Genomic DNA, 19563 nt, shown 5'->3' with positions numbered 1-19563 from the left:
CGTCCCTTGGACAGAGCCCATCCCCAATCTAGGTAAAGAGCCAATGAAATTGGCTTTTTACCACGTGACCGGCTGTGTCCAATCACAGCCGTTCACAAAATATCAGAGAAAACGGTAACTAGCTGTCACCGTGTTCTCCTCCTCACACAGTGATCCTGTGAGCAGGAGATTGAGGTAACAGCTAGTTACCGATTATAGTGCACCCCAAACACACTGATTGCTCTCCCCCCCAATAAAGAGTACCTGTCACTAACCCATCAAAGTACCTGTCACCAGCCCATCAGAGTACCAGAGTACCCGAGTACCTGTCACCAGCCCATCAGGTACTCTGATGACAGGTACTCGGGTACTCTGATGGGCTGGTGACAGGTACTCAGGTACTCTGATGGGCTGGTGACAGGTACTCCGGTACTCTGATGGGCTGGTGACAGGTACTCAAGTACTCTGGTGACAGGTACTCGGGTACTCTGATGACAGGTACTCTGGTACTCTGATGGGCTGGTGACAGGTACTCATGTACTCTGGTGACAGGTACTCGGGTACTCTGATGACAGGTACTCGGGTACTCTGATGGGCTGGTGACAGGTACTCGGGTACTCTGATGGGCTGGTGACAGGTACTCTGGTACTCTGGTGAAGGTACTCGGGTACTCTGGAGACAGGTACTCAGGTACTTTGAGTACCTGTCATCAGAGTACCCGAGTACCTGTCATCAGAGTACCCAAGTACCTGCCATCGGAGTACCCGAGTACCTGTCACCAGCCCATCAGTGTACCTGGGTACCTGTCACCAGCCCATCAGAGTACCTGAGTACCTCTCTGTATCCCATCAGAGTACCCGAGTACCTGTATCCAGCCCAGAGTACCCGAGTACCTCTCTGCAGCCCATCAGAGTACCCGAGAACATGTCATCAGTGTACCCAACTACCTGTCACTAGCCCATCAGAGTACCCGAGTACCTGTCACCAGCCCATCAGAGTACCCAAGTACCTGTTATCAGAGTACCTGAGTACCTGTCACCAGACCATCAGAGTGCCCGAGTGCCTGTCATCAGAGTACCCGAGTACCTGTCTCCAGCCCTTCCGAGTACCTATCTGCAGCCCATCAGAATACCTGAGTACCTGTCTCCAGCCCATCAAGGTATCTGAGTACCTATCTGCAGCCCAATAGAGTACCTGACTACCTGTCTTCTGCCCATCAAAGTATCCGGGTACCTGTCTCCAGCCCATTAGTGTACCCGAATACCTCTCTGCAGCCCATCATAGTACCCAAGTACCTGTCTGTAGCCCATTAGAGTACCCGAGTACCTGTCTCCAGCCCAGAGTACCCAAGTACCTGTCTCCAGCCCAGAGTACCTGTCTCCAGCCTAGAGTACCTGTCTCCAGCCCAGAGTGCCCGAGTACCTATCTGCAGCCCATCAGAGTACCTGAGTACCTGTCTCTAGCCCATCAGAATACCCAAGTACCTCTCTGAAGCTCATCAGAGTACCCGAGTACCTTTTTGAAGCCGATCAGTGTGCCTGAGTACCTGTCTGCAGCCCATCAGAGTACCTGAGTACCTATCTGCAGCCCATGCCTCCTAGATTATGTGTTGGGTGTTTTCTTTCCAAAATGGGGTCATTTTGTGGGAGTTTCCATTGTCCTGGTGTTCCAGGGCCTTCAAAAGTGTGATTGGTTGTAATGAAATTATATGTGTAATTTATGCTCCTAGAATGCCTGACGGTGCTCCTTGCATGTTGGGCCTCTGTATGTGGTCAGGCTGTGGAAAAGTCTCACATATGTGGTATCGCCATACTCAGGAGGAGTGACAGAATGTATTTTGGGGTGTAATTTATGCTATGTACATGCTATGTGTTAGAAATATCTTATAAATGGACAACTTTGTGTTAAAAAAAAAATGCGTTTTCAATTTCTTTCCACATTTTCCAAAAACTTGTGGAAAAAAATTACATGTTCAAGAGACTCATTATGCCTCATAGAATATATGTTGGGGTGTTTGCTTTCCAAAATGGGGTCATTTTGTAGGTAATTCCCTTGTTCTGGTGTTCCAGGGCCTTCGAAAGTGTGATAGGTCGTCATGAAATTATATGTGTAATTTATGCTCCTAGAACACCTTACGGTGCTCCTTGCATGTTGGACCTCTGTATGTGGCTATGCTGTGACAAAGTCCCACATATGCGGTATCGCCATACTCAGGAGGAGTGGCAGAATGTATTTTGGGCTGCCATTTTTACTATGTACATGCTATGTGTTAGAAATATCCTATAAATTGACAACTTTGTGTAAAAAAAAAATGCGTTTTCATTTTCTTTCCACATTTTCCAAAAACTTGTGGAAAAAAATGACATGTTCAAAAGACTCATTATGCCATATACTATATACGTTGGGGTGTTTGCTTTCCAAAATTGGATCATTTTGTGGGTAATTTCATTGTCCTGGTGCTCCAGGGCTTTCAAAAGTATGATAGGTCGTCAGGAAATTATATGTGTAATTTATGCTCCTAGAACATCTGACGGTGTTCCCTGCATGTTGGGCCTCTGTATGTGGCCAGGCTGTGTAAAAGTCTCACACATGTGGTATTGCCATACTCAGGAGGAGTAGCAAAATGTATTTTGGGGTGTAATTGCAAGTATGCATATACTGAGTGTGAGAAAAAACTTGTTATGACAATTATGTGTAAAAAAAAAAAAAAAAAATGTCTTAATTTTCCCAAGAATTGTGGGGAAAAAATGACCACTTCAAAAAACTCACCATGCCTCTTACTAAATACCCTGGAATGTTTACTTTTCAAAAAGGGGTCATTGGGGGGGGGGGGTATTTGTATTGTCCTGACATTTCAGGGGCCCAAGAAATGAGATAGGCCATCGGTACATCAGGTGTGATCAATTTTCAATGATTAGCACCATAACTTGTAGACTTTATAACCTTCACATAGACTAAATAATATCCACTAATTTGGGTTATTTTTACCAAAGGTATGTAGTAGTATAAATTTTGACCCAAATTTATGAAAAAAAATTACTTATTTGCAAAATTTTATAATAGAAACTAAAACAAAATTTTTTTTTTCAAAATTTCCGCTCTTTTTTCACTTATATTGCAAAAAAATAGAAAACCCAGCAGTGATTAAATACTACCAAAAGAAAGCTCTTATTGTGTGAAAAAAAATGATAAAAAAATTTGATTGGGTACAGTGTTGTATGACTGAGTAATTATCATTCACGGTGTGAGAGCGCTGAAAGCTGAAAATTGGTTTGGGCAGGAAGGGGGTGTAACTGCTCTGTATGGAACTGGTTAAGAAAACATGCCAGAGAAATGTACAAAACATTGTCATTTTCAAAGTAGTGCCTCAATTATCGTAGTGACGTTCTGTTGTTTAAATTCATATATTGTGGTTTTGTACATACAGTAGTTTCTTTCATAGTCAAGGATAAAAAACACATAAATATGCAATACTGCATGATAATATTCGCTAAGGTTTTTTTTTTTTTTTCAGCAAGTAGGTGGAGTGTTTCAGTCTTTTCCAACATTTCTCTCCTAGTGCCTCCTATATGACAAAAGCTTGACTCAAACTGAGGTTTACAAATACAAGTGAATGGCTCACCACAGTGATTCATTCCATTTCTGACAGTTTAAATCAGACAAAAGGAAGGCATCTACTTCAGTGATTTCTCTTTAGCTAACCCTTCATGCATTTGGAATCCTTTATCAGGGAAATCCTGTTAGGCAGCTGGTTCAGAAACATGCTCATTTGCATATCTTTTCAGATCTGCAGACTGAGTCGTGGTTAGGCGCGCACCTGCGCTCAGAAGAGCGAATGTTTTTTCAGGTGTAGTGTGCGCACTAATGCATGTGCACGCCCACAGTCAGTATTGGCTCCACGCCCACAGTCAGTATTGGCTCCAGAAGACCTATTTAAACATGCTCTAACTCAGTATCGACCAAGACTGGTATTCAGCTTTAGGGATGGGCTCGATGTTTGAGTCGAACAAAAGTTTGACTGAAACATCGGGTGTATGTGTGTTCACAGAACACACAAACAGACGGGCGCTCGGCGAGAAGTTCGCCCACCGAAGAGTGCCCCCTTAATGCACTGCGATCCCGCAGTGCATTGATTGCTGATGACTAGCCAAAGCATGCACCTGACCTGTATGCTTTGGCCAATCACAGCACAATGTACTGTGAGAGCCATGATTGGCCAAAGGCAGAGTGCCTTTGGCCAATCATGGCTCTGGTGGCTAAGTCCATGCCCCACACTATATAAGGCTGCTTACACGGCAGCCCTGTGTTGTGTGTTAGTGGAGATTAGGCAGGTAGAGATGGCCTTGCGGTTCGTCCAGCGGTCGGTCCGCGGTAGATTTTGCTTCTTCGCTACCCGCCAATTTTGCGAACACATGGCGTTGTTTGCGGCGGCCATATTAAGTTTACATTGGGGAGAACTTTGAAATGCCCCCAACCCTATAAATAGACCTGAGCTGTCGGCCATTTCACATTCTGCTTTTTGTCAGCGTAGGGAGAGGTTGGCTGTGCTCATGAGGGAGAGATTGCCAGACACAAATAGCTCTGTTAAGATCCACAAAAGTCCTTTTCACGCTGGTATTTCGGTATAGGTCCAGTCTCTTTTCAGGTTAGGGACAGGTATCCAGTCTGTGCTTTAGGGGCAGTTAGAGATCGGCAGCAGCAGTCATGCAAATCGCTCTGTTAATGTCCACAAAAGTCCTTTTCAGGGCTGGTATTTCGGTATAGGTCCAGTCTCTTTTCAGGTTAGGGACAGGTATCCAGTCTGTGCTTTAGGGACAGTTAGAGATTGGCAGCAGTCACACAAATCACTCTGTTAATGTCCCCAAAAGCAATTTCAGGACTGAAATTTTTTTGGTATTGCTGTGCAGTGCACTATATAGGGGGGGGGGGAGGGGGCTAATCCACAGTATAATATACTTTGTAGAAAGCATATTATAGTGGATTTGTAGTATTATTGTGCACTGTGCAGCATTGTGACAGGTGTGGTGACTGAGCGTTGCTGCAGCAATACTACAAACAGTGACAAAAGCACTTATAATGTATTATAACTTGTGTGATAGACCAATGCCCCCCCCCCAATACCACATATTGAAGTGGGGTGTTATCTGAGTATACTTTTACAAGTGTATTTGTGTCCTGCAACAATATTGCCTCTTTTGCTGAGTTAAGTCTGGTACACACAGTGCCAAACTCACTGGCCAATTTTTGAACAACTGGTGTGATAGACCAGTGGCCCCCCAATACCACATATTGAAGTGGGGTGTTATCTGAATATACTTTTACTTATACTTTGGCCTCTTTTGCTGTGTTAACTGTGCTACACACAGTGACAACAGTTACTGGCCAATTCTTTGTAGAACAGATGGACCGGCAAATAGGGAGGAGAGGCAGGCAGAACTTGCATTGCACAAGAGGTACAAAGCAGACTGCAAATGTATCAGGAGCGAGCCATCAACCATGTACAGTCACATCTGGCGCTCCCAGGACGCCGACACATGGCTCCGCAGTGTGGGCTTTTTTAAATGTGTCTGTTGCTGACAACAGTGTTGCCATCTGCAGCCTTTGCAGTCAAAGCATAAGCTGCGGTAAGCCCAACACTCACCTAGGGACAACCGCCTTAAGAAGGCACCTGAAATCCCATCACCAAGCCCAGTGGGAGCAACACCGTCAGAACCCACAAAGCCACACTCCAGGCTGTCACCGTCCAGCCTCTTCTCCTTCTCCTCTCTACTCACATTTGTCCTCCACTCCACCTTCCATGATGCCGTCGTCACGTTGTTCTGGGAAAAAGCAGGCTTCTGTGGCCCAAATGTTGGAGCGTAAAAAAAGGTGTACGACAGGTGTCCGACTACATCGGGTTAACGGCCGTTGTGGACGCTCTGAGGAGTGATGAACCCCTGGAATACTGGGTGGGCAGGCTTGACCTCTGGCCAGAGCTTGCATAATTTGCAATGGAAATGTTGGCTTGCCCCCCCCCCCGTCCAGTGTCCTGTCCGAAAGGACGTTCAGTGCAGCAGGGGGGATCGTGACCGATAAGCGCACTCGCCTAACTCATGACAGTGTAGACTACCTCACATTTTTAAAAATTAATGAGGCATGGATTTCTGAGGAATTAACACATGTGACCAGTAGACCATGTTTCATTGAAATTCCTCATGCCAGGCAACAAATATCTGCCAGACTGCCATCCACCCACAGCAGTTCCTGGTCCTTGGCTTTGCTACATACAGCGGCATAAAAGGCATTTCATGTCCATTGAATGGCTAATTTTTGGGGCCTATACAGGCTGACACTTACTTCTGTATCCTGTGAATGCCTAATGTACCTCCAGCCATCAAATACTACGTTCTTAGCTGTCAGTTAAACCCATGTGGGCTAATTTTTGGGGCCTATACAGGCCGACACTTACTTCTGTATCCTGTGAATGCCTAATGTACCTTCAGCTATCAAATACTATGTTCTTAGCGGTCAAGTAAACCCATGTGGTCTAATTTTTGGGGCTTATACAGGCCGACACTTACTTCTGTATCCTGTGAATGCCTAATGTACCTCCAGCCATCAAATACTACGTTCTTAGCTGTCAGGTAAACCCATGTGGGCTAATTTTTGGGGCCTATACAGGCCAACACTTACTTCTGTATCCTGTGAATGCCTAATGTACCTTCAGCCACCAAATACTACGTTCTTAGCTGTCAGGTAAACCCATGTGGGCTAAGTTTTGGGGCCTATACTGGCCGACACTTACTTCTGTATCCTGTGAATGCCTAATGTACCTTCAGCCACAGAATACCACGTTCTTAGCTGTCAGATGAACCCATGTGGGATAATTTTTGGGGCCAATACTGGCAGACACTTACTTCTGTATCCTGTGAATGTCTAATGTACCTTCAGCCACAGAATACAACGTTCTTAGCTGTCAGGTAAACGCATGTGGGCTAATTTTTTGGGGCCTATATACAGGCCGACACTTACTTTTGTATCCTGTGAATGCCTAATTTTTCAGACTGGAATTGAAAATCAATGGGTTTGTAAAGGTTCCGCCAAATTGTGGAATGGATGTGGACCCATTTTACAGATGTGTGAATTGACTCTATATGTATTTGACATGTATTTACCAGCTGCTGTCAGTTCTTGCTGATTTAAGAAAAAAAAAAAATATATTTTTTGCTGTAAAAAAAAAAAAAGTTAGGGCAACGTTTCCAATTGCAATACTTCTGTTATGACATTGTCCATGTGCAGGGCGTGTTAGGCAGGGCGAGTTGTATGCATTTTAGGGCGAGGCTGCTGATTTTTAGGGTCAGTTTTCTACGATCGATTTTGCTGTGTGGGAGGGGTTTTCAGTGACCGATCTACGATCTTATCAATCCTTTTAGGGAGAGGCTGCTGCTGATTTTTAGGGTCAGTTTTCTACGATTGATTTTGCTGTGTGGGAGGGGTTTTCAGTGACCGATCTACGATCTTATCAATCCATTTAGGGAGAGGCTGGAGATAGGCAGGTGTCAGTGGTCCACATCGATTTTGCTGTGTGTGGGGTGCAGTGAACACAATTTTTTTTCCCACTGAGGAGGAGGGAGAAAAGTATTTTTCTATCAGTCACTGTGTGCAGCATTTTTCCTTCAGCTGTGCTGTGCTGACTGATCATACACTGCTGTGTTCAGTTCACATGTGCTATTATTGAGTGGTTTCAAAAATCATACACTTTTTTCTATTCCACTATTCAATATACAGCCTTGGGTTAAAAAAATTAAATTGTGGCCTGCAGCAGAGCTGAATGATATTTGGGGTTTTTGGGGTTCATCTCATACTTCTGAAGATTTGAGGGTGCTGCCCGTTCCAAACTCCTCCTACTCCTCATCCAGCCTTTTAGGGGTACAAACAATAGTAATTGGGGCCTAGTGTGGTTTTGTACGTGTGAGATACATACACTTTTTTTATCATATTTTCTATTCCGCTATTCAATAAAAACCTTTGGGGAACAGTTAAATTGCGGGATAGTCTGTGTTGGTAGGTGTGAGATCCACCTTTCCAAGTTTTTGGGGTTCATCTCATACTTCTGAAGATTTGAGGGTGCTGCCTGTTCCAAACTCCTCCTACTCCTCATCCAGCCTTTTAGGGGTACAAACAATAGTAATTGGGGCCTAGTGTGGTTTTGTACATGTGAGATACATACACTTTTTTTGATCATATTTTCTATTCCGCTATTCAATAAAAACCTTTGGGGAACAGTTAAATTGCGGGATAGTCTGTGTTGGTACGTGTGAGATCCACCTTTCCAAGTTTTTGGGGTTCATCTCATACTTCTGAAGATTTGAGGGTGCTGCCTGTTCCAAACTCCTCCTACTCCTCATCCAGCCTTTTAGGGGTACAAACAATAGTAATTGGGGCCTAGTGTGGTTTTGTACGTGTGAGATACATACACTTTTTTTGATCATATTTTCTATTCTGCTATTCAATAAAAACCTTTGGGGAACAGTTAAATTGCGGGATAGTCTGTGTTGGTAGGTGTGAGATCCACTTTTCCATGTTTTTGGGGTTCATCTCATACTTCTGAAGATTTGAGGGTGCTGCCTGTTCCAAACTCCTCCTACTCCTCATCCTGCCTTTAGGGGTACAAACAATAGTAATTGGGGCCTAGTGTGGTTCTGTACGTGTGAGATACATACACTTTTTTTGATCATATTTTCTATTCCGCTATTCAATAAAAACCTTTGGGTATCAATTAAATTGCGGGATAGTCTGTGTTGGTACGTGTGAGATCCACCTTTCCAAGTTTTTGGGGTTCATCTCATACTTCTGAAGATTTGAGGGTGCTGCCTGTTCCAAACTCCTCCTACTCCTCATCCTGCCTTTAGGGGTACAAACAATAGTAATTGGGGCCTAGTGTGGTTCTGTACGTGTGAGATACATACACTTTTTTTGATCATATTTTCTATTCCGCTATTCAATAAAAACCTTTGGGTATCAATTAAATTGCGGGATAGTCTGTGTTGGTACGTGTGAGATCCACCTTTCCAAGTTTTTGGGGTTCATCTCATACTTCTGAAGATTTGAGGGTGCTGCCTGTTCCAAACTCCTCCTACTCCTCATCCTGCCTTTAGGGGTACAAACAATAGTAATTGGGGCCTAGTGTGGTTCTGTACGTGTGAGATACATACACTTTTTTTGATCATATTTTCTATTCCGCTATTCAATAAAAACCTTTGGGGAACAGTTAAATTGCGGGATAGTCTGTGTTGGTAGGTGTGAGATCCACCTTTCCAAGTTTTTGGGGTTCATCTCATACTTCTGAAGATTTGAGGGTGCTGCCTGTTCCAAACTCCTCCTACTCCTCATCCAGCCTTTTAGGGGTACAAACAATAGTAATTGGGGCCTAGTGTGGTTTTGTACATGTGAGATACATACACTTTTTTTGATCATATTTTCTATTCCGCTATTCAATAAAAACCTTTGGGGAACAGTTAAATTGCGGGATAGTCTGTGTTGGTACGTGTGAGATCCACCTTTCCAAGTTTTTGGGGTTCATCTCATACTTCTGAAGATTTGAGGGTGCTGCCTGTTCCAAACTCCTCCTACTCCTCATCCAGCCTTTTAGGGGTACAAACAATAGTAATTGGGGCCTAGTGTGGTTTTGTACGTGTGAGATACATACACTTTTTTTGATCATATTTTCTATTCTGCTATTCAATAAAAACCTTTGGGGAACAGTTAAATTGCGGGATAGTCTGTGTTGGTAGGTGTGAGATCCACTTTTCCATGTTTTTGGGGTTCATCTCATACTTCTGAAGATTTGAGGGTGCTGCCTGTTCCAAACTCCTCCTACTCCTCATCCTGCCTTTAGGGGTACAAACAATAGTAATTGGGGCCTAGTGTGGTTCTGTACGTGTGAGATACATACACTTTTTTTGATCATATTTTCTATTCCGCTATTCAATAAAAACCTTTGGGTATCAATTAAATTGCGGGATAGTCTGTGTTGGTACGTGTGAGATCCACCTTTCCAAGTTTTTGGGGTTCATCTCATACTTCTGAAGATTTGAGGGTGCTGCCTGTTCCAAACTCCTCCTACTCCTCATCCTGCCTTTAGGGGTACAAACAATAGTAATTGGGGCCTAGTGTGGTTCTGTACGTGTGAGATACATACACTTTTTTTGATCATATTTTCTATTCCGCTATTCAATAAAAACCTTTGGGTATCAATTAAATTGCGGGATAGTCTGTGTTGGTACGTGTGAGATCCACCTTTCCAAGTTTTTGGGGTTCATCTCATACTTCTGAAGATTTGAGGGTGCTGCCTGTTCCAAACTCCTCCTACTCCTCATCCTGCCTTTAGGGGTACAAACAATAGTAATTGGGGCCTAGTGTGGTTCTGTACGTGTGAGATACATACACTTTTTTTGATCATATTTTCTATTCCGCTATTCAATAAAAACCTTTGGGGAACAGTTAAATTGCGGGATAGTCTGTGTTGGTAGGTGTGAGATCCACCTTTCCAAGTTTTTGGGGTTCATCTCATACTTCTGAAGATTTGAGGGTGCTGCCTGTTCCAAACTCCTCCTACTCCTCATCCTGCCTTTAGGGGTACAAACAATAGTAATTGGGGCCTAGTGTGGTTCTGTACGTGTGAGGTACATACACTTTTTTTGATCATATTTTCTATTCCGCTATTTAATCAAAACCTTTGGGTATAAACAATTAAATTGCGGGATAGTCTGTGTCGGTACGTGTGAGATACAACTTTCCAATTTTTGGGGCGCATCTCATACTGCCGAGAATTTGAGGGTGCTTCAGTCTGCCTCCTGCCTGTTCCGAACTCCTCCTACCCCTCATCCTGCCTTTAGGGTACAGAAAATTGTAATCGGGGCCTAGATTGTGTTTGTACGTGTGAGATACACCGTTTTGTAAAATTTGTCCTATTCCGCTATTCAATATACACCCTGTTTGAGTATAAAAAATTAAATTGCGGGATAGTCTGTATCGCTACATGTGAGATACACCTTTTTAAATTTGTTTGGCGCATCTCCTTCTACCGCCGAGGATTGCAGGGCGCTTCAGTTTGCCTCCTGTTCCCAACTCCTCCTACTCCTCTTCCTCATCCTGCCTTTAGGGTACAAAAAATTGTAATCGGGGCCTAGTTTGTGTTTGTACGTTTGAGATACACCGTTTTGTAAAATTTGTCCTATTCCGCTATTCAATATACACCCTGTTTGAGTGTAAAAAATTAAATTGCGGGATAGTCTGTATCGCTACATGTGAGATACACCTTTTTATTTATTTGGCGCATCTCCTTCTACCGCCGAGGATTGCAGGGCGCTTCAGTTTGCCTCCTGTTCCCAACTCCTCCTACTCCTCTTCCTCATCCTGCCTTTAGGGTACAAAAAATTGTAATCGGCGCCTAGTCTGTGTTTATACGTGTGAGATACACCGTATTATAAAATTTTTCCTATTCCGCTATTCAATATACACCCTTTTGGAGTGTAAGAAAATTAAATTACGGCATAGTCTGTATCGGTACGTGTGAGATACACCTTTTAAATTTGTTTGGCGCATCTCCTTCCACCGCCAAGGATTGCAGGGCGCTTCAGTTTGCCTCCTGTTCCCAACTCCTCCTACTCCTCTTCCTCATCCTCCCTTTAGGGTACAAAAAATTTTAATCGGGGCCTAGTCTGTGTTTGTACGTCTGAGATACACCGTTTTTTTATCCTTTTTCCTATTCCGCTATTCAATATACACCCTTTTGGGGTAAAAAACATTAAATTGTGGCATAGTTTGCATATTTGACTGTCAGATACACCCGTGCGATACTGTTGTTGTTTTGTTCCGCTATTCAATAAACACCTTTCTAGGGCAAGATCATAAATTACAGAAATATGAGGAGACCGTCAAATAGGGGCCGTGGTGCTGCTGGTAGAGCTCCTGTTGCAAGGAGAGGATGTGGTCGATCTGTGCCAGCTACACGCACAAGTGAAACACCTTCCTCAAGTGTGAGTAGGCGACAGAACCTGCAGCAGTATTTGGTAGGGCATAATGCGCCTCTAGACATGATGAGGCCTGAAGAAGTACGGGTAGAAGACGATAGTAGATTGGGTTGCTGACAGTGCCTCCAGTTCCTTCACATTGTCTCCCACCCAGTCTACTGCAGAAAGGTCAGAGTTGGCACCTGCAGCCAATGTCCAACCTTCTTTCACCTCACCCCCTTGGAAATCAGGCAAGCAGTCTGAGCCCCAAGCCAAACAGCAGTCTCTTCTTCTTTTTGAGGACTCTGTTAGCAGGGTTTCCCAGGGCCATCCACCTAGCCCTGCCCCAGAAGTGGAAGAGATTGAGTGCAGCGATGCCCCACCACTTATTTCTCAAGATGAGTACATGCAAGGACCATCGCAGCACGTCTCCGATGATGACGAGACGCAGGTGTCAACTGCTGCGGCGTTCAGAATTGTGGAGACCGACAAGGAGGGCAGGGGTGAAGACTGGGTGGAAGATGATGTGGAGGACGATGAGGTCCTCGACCCCACATGGAATGAACGTCATGCAGGTGACCTGAGTGGTTTGGAGGAAGAGGCGGTGGTCGCACAGAGCCACCAGCACAGCAGAAGAGGGAGCAGGGTGCAGAAGCGGAGCGCCCGCTACTGCCCAACGCAGCAAGGGAACGAGCGCACCAAAGTCAGCTCAAAGTCAGCTCAAAGGAGTTCTCTAGCGTGGAAGTTCTTTAGAAAATGTGCTGATGACAGGACACGAGTGGTTTGCACCCTGTGCAATCAGAGCCTGAAGCGAGGCATAAACCTTCTCAACCTGAGCACAACCTGCATGATCAGGCATCTAAGTGCAAAGCATGAGCTGCAGTGGAGTAGACACCTTCAAAACCAAGAAACGTCTCTGGCTCATCCTGCTTCCTCTTCTGCTGCAGTCTCGGCCGCTCCAGCCACATCTGTAGTGATACCGGCACCTGCCACCCCGCAAACAGAGGATCTGTCAGCAACACCACCACCTGGGTCACCAACCATCTCCACAATGTCCCGTGGAAGCGTTCAGCTTTCCATCTCCCAAACACTTGAGAGGAAGGGGAAGTACCCCCCTACCCATCCGCGATCCCTGGCCCTGAATGCCAGCATTTCAAAATTCTTGGCCTTTGAAATGCTGTCATTCCGTCTGGTGGAGACGCACAGTTTTAAAAACCTTATGTCGGTGGCTGTCCCACAGTACGTCGTGCCCAGCCGCCACTACTTTTCCAGGCAAGCCATCCCTTCCCTGCACAACCAAGTGGGGAAAAAATCAGGTGTGCACTGCGCAACGCCATCTGTGGCAAGGTCCACCTAACTACCGATACGTGGACCAGTAAGCACGGTCAGGGGCGTTATATCTCCCTAACGGCACACTGGGTAAATGCAGTGGCGGAAAGCAATTGGCGCATGTCCTTCCACCACCGAGGATTGCAGGGCGCTTCAGTTTGCCTCCTGTTCCTAACTCCTCCTACTCCGCTTCCTCATCCTCTACCGCCTCCTCATCCAGACAGCGTAACACCTTCACCACCAACTTCAGCACGGCCAGGGGTAAACGACAGCAGGCAGTTTTAAAACTTGCCTGTTTGGGGGAAAAACCACACACCGCGCAGGAGTTGTGGAGGAGCATGGAACAGCAGACAAATGAGTGGTTGCTGCCAGCGAGCCTCAAGCCCGGCCTGGTGGTGTGCGATAACGGGCGAAATCTCATAGCAGCTTTGGGCCTAGCCGGTTTGACGCACATCCCTTGCCTGGCGCATGTGCTGAATTTGGTGGCGCAGAGGTTCCTTAAAAACTACCCCGATATGTCAGAGCTGCTGCAGAAAGTGCGAGCCGTCTGTGCGCACTTTCGGCGTTCTCACCCTGCTGCTGCTCGCCTGTCAGCGCTGCAGCGTAACTTCGGCCTTCCCGCTCACCGCCTCATATGTGACGTGCCCACAAGGTGGAACTCCACCTTGCACATGCTGCAAAGACTGTGCGAGCAGCAGCAGGCCATAGTGGAGTTTCAGCTGCAGCACGCACGCGTGAGTCGCTCTGCGGAACAGCACCACTTCACCACCAATAACTGGGCCTCCAAGAGAGACCTGTGTGCCTTGTTGCGCTGTTTTGAGTACTCCACCAACATGGCCAGTGCCGATGACGCCGTTGTCAGCTTAACTATCCCACTTCTATGCCTCCTTCAAAAAACAATTCAGGCGATGATGGAAGAGGATGTGGCACAGGATGAGGAGGAGGAGGAGGATGAAGAGGTAACATTTCCAAGGTTTTCAGGGCAGTCATTCACAAGGGGCTCCGAGGCTGGGTTCCTGCACACACAAATGCCAGGGACACAATTGTCCAGCAGGGGCACAGTTCTGGAGGATGAGGAGGATGAGGAGGAGGAGATGGAACCATGTTCACAGCAGGGTGGCACCCAGGCCAGCTCATGGCCATCACTGGTGCGTGGCTGGGGGATACAGAGGACACGGACGATACACCTCCCACAGAGGACAGCCTTTCGTTGCCTCTGGGCAGCCTGCCACACATGAGCGATTACATGCTGCAGTGTCTCCACAACGACCGCCGAGTTGCCCACATTCTAACTTGTGCTGATTACTGGGTGGCCACGCTGCTGGATCCCCGTTACAAGCACAATGTACCTTCCTTAATTCACTCACTGGAACGCGATCGCAAGATGCGCGAGTACAAGCGCACGCTGGTAGACGCGATGCTGCTGGCATTCCCACCTGACAGCGGGGCCACAGTGGAAGCACAAGGCAGAGGAGGAGGAGGAGGAGGAGGAAGAGGTCACCAAAGCAACCAGGGCACCGCTAGCACCTCAGAAGGCAGGGTTAGCATGGCCGAAATGTGGAAAAGCTTTGTCAGCACGCCACAACAAACAGCAGCACCAGCAGCTCATATGGAACGTCTTAGCAGGAGGCAGCATTTCACCAACATGGTGGAGCAGTATGTGTGCACACGCCTAGACGTACTGAATGAGGGGTCTGCCCCCTTCAACTTCTGGGTCTCCAAGTTGGGCACATGGCCTGAGCTTGCCCTTTACGCCTTGGAGGTGCTGGCGTGCCCTGCAGCCAGTGTATTATCTGAACGGGTATTTAGCACGGCTGGGGGCGTTATCACAGACAAGCGCAGCCGCCTGTCCAGAGACAATGTGGACAAGCTCACGTTCATTAAAATGAACCAGGCATGGATCCCACAGGACTTTTCCGTACCTTGTGCAGAATAGCAATGGATACCGACCTTACCCAGCCATTGTTCTATTTTTGCTCTTTCTCACTCTTTTGGGGTGTACCCTCATTTAAAATTTGTGAAAAGGAGACAGCATCCCATGTTGAATTAGGCATGCATGGCTGCACCCTTCCTCCTCTGGGTGCATGCCAAGGCACGGCCCTTAAGGCCCTTCAAAATCCTCAGCACCAAGCCCATGATGCTCTTAATCCGGCCCTGGTCCTCCTCCACCGCCGCTTCCACCTACACCGCCCATAGGTATGCGCAGCCTATTGCATTAGGGTGTGCACCCCAAAGTTGAAATACACATGCATGTGTTTGCCTACATGTACATGGCCCCGATACATTACTCTCCCTGCTGGCAAAGAGAAATAGAGCAGAGCAGGTCCGAGGGAGATCTTTCCCATCTCCTCGCTGGCAAACAGAGCGATAATGCTATGTGCCCTAGGTGATTAGGATGTGCCCAGGCACATCCGGCACACCCTGTGCGCATGCCTATGAGACCGCCACATCCACCACCACCTCAACCTCCCTCCTACTCCATATGGGCCTCGTCCTTCAGAGATGAAGAACATTGTTTTATTTTTCTGTTTTTTTTTGTTGTTTTAAGTTATTTCCCTATCCACATTTGTTTGCAGAGCACTTGCCATGCTCTTAACAACGTTTTGCTGCCATTTGCAGCACTCTAGCCCTTTCCATTGGTGTTTTAGAGCCATTTTAGTGCCTGAAAGTTCGGGTCCCCATTGACTTCAATGGGGTTCGGTGTCCGGGAAAAGTTTGGCAAAAGTCCGGGACACGGACCCGGACTTTTTTTTAAAGTTCGGCCGAACCCGCCGAACACGGACATCCAGGTGTCCGCTCAACTCTATTCGCCTCCCATTAAAGTCAATGGGGCCCGCTGCGAACTTGAGGTTCGCAGAGTTTTGAGAAAGTTTGCGGCTGACGTTCGCGAACCGCCCCGGCCGATGTTCATCCATCTCTATAGGCAGGTAGTTAGTGGATTGTGTGTTCAGTCAGTTTAGCGCAGTCAGTGTAGTGTAGTGTTGTGATTCTTGTGTAACACAGTGTAGTGGTGCCACTGAAGTGTTGGTGTATACAACACGTCTGTGTCACCCCACTGATCCCATTTTTTTTTCATTGTTGTTTATTTTATTTTTTTTGCAGCATCAGGTTCTGTTGCTGCATTATTAGTATGCCCCTATCTGTGTCGCAAGTGCTATTCCTTCTGCGTGAGCAGCGATTTTCTTTTCTGTCAAAGTGCAGAGCAGGCAGACGGCGGAAGAGTTTTTTGTTTTTTTCCTATTTTTCGGGTTCGGCAGGCATCCTGATTGACGATGGATTTAAATCGAGGGACACTATTTTTTTCTTGTTTTAATAAAGGATTTGTCAAAAACGTTTTCCAGTGTTTCCTACTTTTTGACTTTTTTTGGTAGGTAGGGGTATGATGTACCCGATACCCATTCACATGAGTGGGGGGCTCCCAGATTTCGATAAGCCCCCCGCCTGCAGACCCTGACACCCACAGTCCAGGGCTGTCGGGAAGAGCCCCCCTGCCCCAAAACACCTACCCCCCCATGTTGAGGGCATGTGGCCTGGTATGGTTCCAGGGGGGGGGGGGCACTCGCTCCCCCATTTTCCTGTCTTGCCAGGCTGCATGCTCGGATAAGTGTCTGGTATGGACTTTGGGGTGGGGGGGCCTATTCCATTTTTTTTTAAAAATTTGGCCTGGTATGAACTGGGGGGGGGGACCCCACGCGGTTTGTTTAATTTTTTTTCTGTATTGCTTGGGAGACAGCAATACATTACAGCCACAAGCAAGTTTAAATGAAATTTTTTCCTTTAGAAATGTCAGTATTGCTGCAGCAGGCTCTATACATAATACAGATGTGCAACTTTACAGACAGACTAAGGGGACTCCCCCCAGGCACTATATTTATAGGAATATTTCATTTTTATTGTTTCACTTTAAGCATAATTAAAATCACTGCTTCTTTAAAAAAGATTGTTTTAAAAAATGTTTTTTGCATTGATACATGTCCCCCAAGGCAGTACGCAGGTCCCCATACACTTTTTTTTGGCTATAACTTGCATATAAGCCTTTAACCTCCCTGGCGGTATGATTGTTTCGGATTCTAGGTGCTGAAAGCGGTACAATTATTTTGCATGTAATTCTTAATGATGAGCAGCCCAAAACAACTATTTACATATGATTTTTTTTTACTGTACGTTCTTCTTTATAACATCTCGGCTATGATAAAGTTTGAAACACAAAATCATAGATTATAATATAATAAATAACTATAAATAAGTTAAAGTACGTATGTATGTATATATATATATATATACCTATACATATATTATATATATACTGTATGTACGTATATATATATATATGTAATAAAAGGACAAAAAGGGAAATGGGGGAAAGGGAAGGGAATGTTGAAAAGAAGGGAAGGAGAGGAAAGTGGGACTTTAAATGAGACTCGAGCAATTGAGTCTCCATCCCTAATTGATTAGAAAAAACAATATGAACACATGGTGTTCAAAACATTTTTTGGGACTTTGTATGAGGTATGACCAGTATACACATAATGTTAATAATATACATATACATCTGCTGGTAAGCATATAGAAGCATATGGTTAGCATCACGTGTTTATTAACGTATCCATAGAAGTTTAACATAGATACAATAAGTATATAAACAAAGTATAAGGGGACATAAAATGGTATACATTTGGATAATCATAATAAAACCATAATTGTCAATAAAAAGCAATAACAGAATAAATCAGAAACGTATGGTATAAATGAATTCACACTTTGTCACTGGACCCTGCGCTCTGGTCCTGGGCGGAGACCTTGCCCCCTCAGTTCCCATTATGGATGTTTCTGTGGGAGACCAGACTGCCTCATTGATAGCTAATACTTTATTGTAAGTCATATATCTTTTTGTTTTATTTTTTCAATACACTCCCACATTGGATGCAAGATTGTTTACACATTCATATGTTTTTCTAGAAATCAGCATTGTGCCTGCTCCTGATGAAGTGACTTTGGTCACGAAACGCGTTGAGCAATGGAGGCCATTTAAAGTCTTTTGTCAATCCATCATGCATCCTATTATCAATATTCATCTATACCATACGTTTCTGATTTATTCTGTTATTGCTTTTTATTGACAATTATGGTTTTATTATGATTATCCAAATGTATACCATTTTATGTCCCCTTATACTTTGTTTGTATACTTATTGTATCTATGTTAAACTGCTATGGATACGTTAATAAACACGTGATGCTAACCATATGCTTCTATATGCTTACCAGCAGATGTATATGTATATTATTAACATTATGAGTATACTGGTCATACCTCATACAAAGTCCCAAAAAAATTTTTGAACACCATGTGTTCATATTGTTTTTTTCTAATCAATTAGGGATGGAGACTCAATTGCACGAGTCTCATTTAAAGTCCCACTTTCCTCTCCTTCCCTTCTTTTCAACATTCCCTTCCCTTTCCCCCATTTCCCTTTTTGTCCTTTTATTACATAGACCCAGGGATGGAGGTGTGTCCCAGCATTTTCAACAATCCTACTTTATTTATAATACACCTATTTATCTCATCTATTTCTTTCTACTCCCCCATTTTATAGCTAGCCATGTCTTTGGGTTATCCCCAATTGGTATCTTTTATTATTGTTCTATCATTCAGGCTTACACTATTGGGGCAGATTGGTATACTCCCAGATCGTCCCCCCCTTTTTGGGAACTGCGAGGCTCCCCGGTCGCCTCCGCCCCCCTCTCTCCCCCGCACCGACTGTTCTGGTACGGGACGGAGGCGGTGGGCATGGTTTGTGACCACAGCGCATCGGCGCCACGTTTTCCCGCGCAGAGCTTGACGTCACATGCCGGCGTCGGCGTCTCTGCACGTGTTTGCCATCTGCTTTCATAACCGGGACGCCATTCTAGGCAGCACAGTCTGCCTGGTGGCGTTCCCTCCTTCGTGAACAGCTCGTGACGCTGGGAGCCATCCTTGCCCTTGCCATTTTGCAGGTCCATTCTCCTTTTTTTCTCATTCATCTCTCTCCATGCACAATATCCTTGCTATTCTAGGTTCACGTTTTTTATTATTCATTTATTTATTTTCTATGCATGAGGTTCCTTTTTCTTTCACAATTTTGGTTGTACCCCTGTTTTGGGAATTTTTTCTTTTTAACATCAACCCACTGGTTAGCCATCCTTTTCTCTTTTTGCACTTAGCTTCAGCGTTTTCTCTGGCACATTATAATACATACTGGTTATGGCCACTATGTTTCTT

Source organism: Pelophylax lessonae, assembly GCF_965119305.1.
Source record: "Pelophylax lessonae genome assembly, chromosome: 2".
NCBI lineage: Eukaryota > Metazoa > Chordata > Amphibia > Anura > Ranidae > Pelophylax > Pelophylax lessonae.
The sequence above is the reverse complement of the archived record's forward strand: the minus strand, read 5'-3'. Positions refer to the sequence as shown.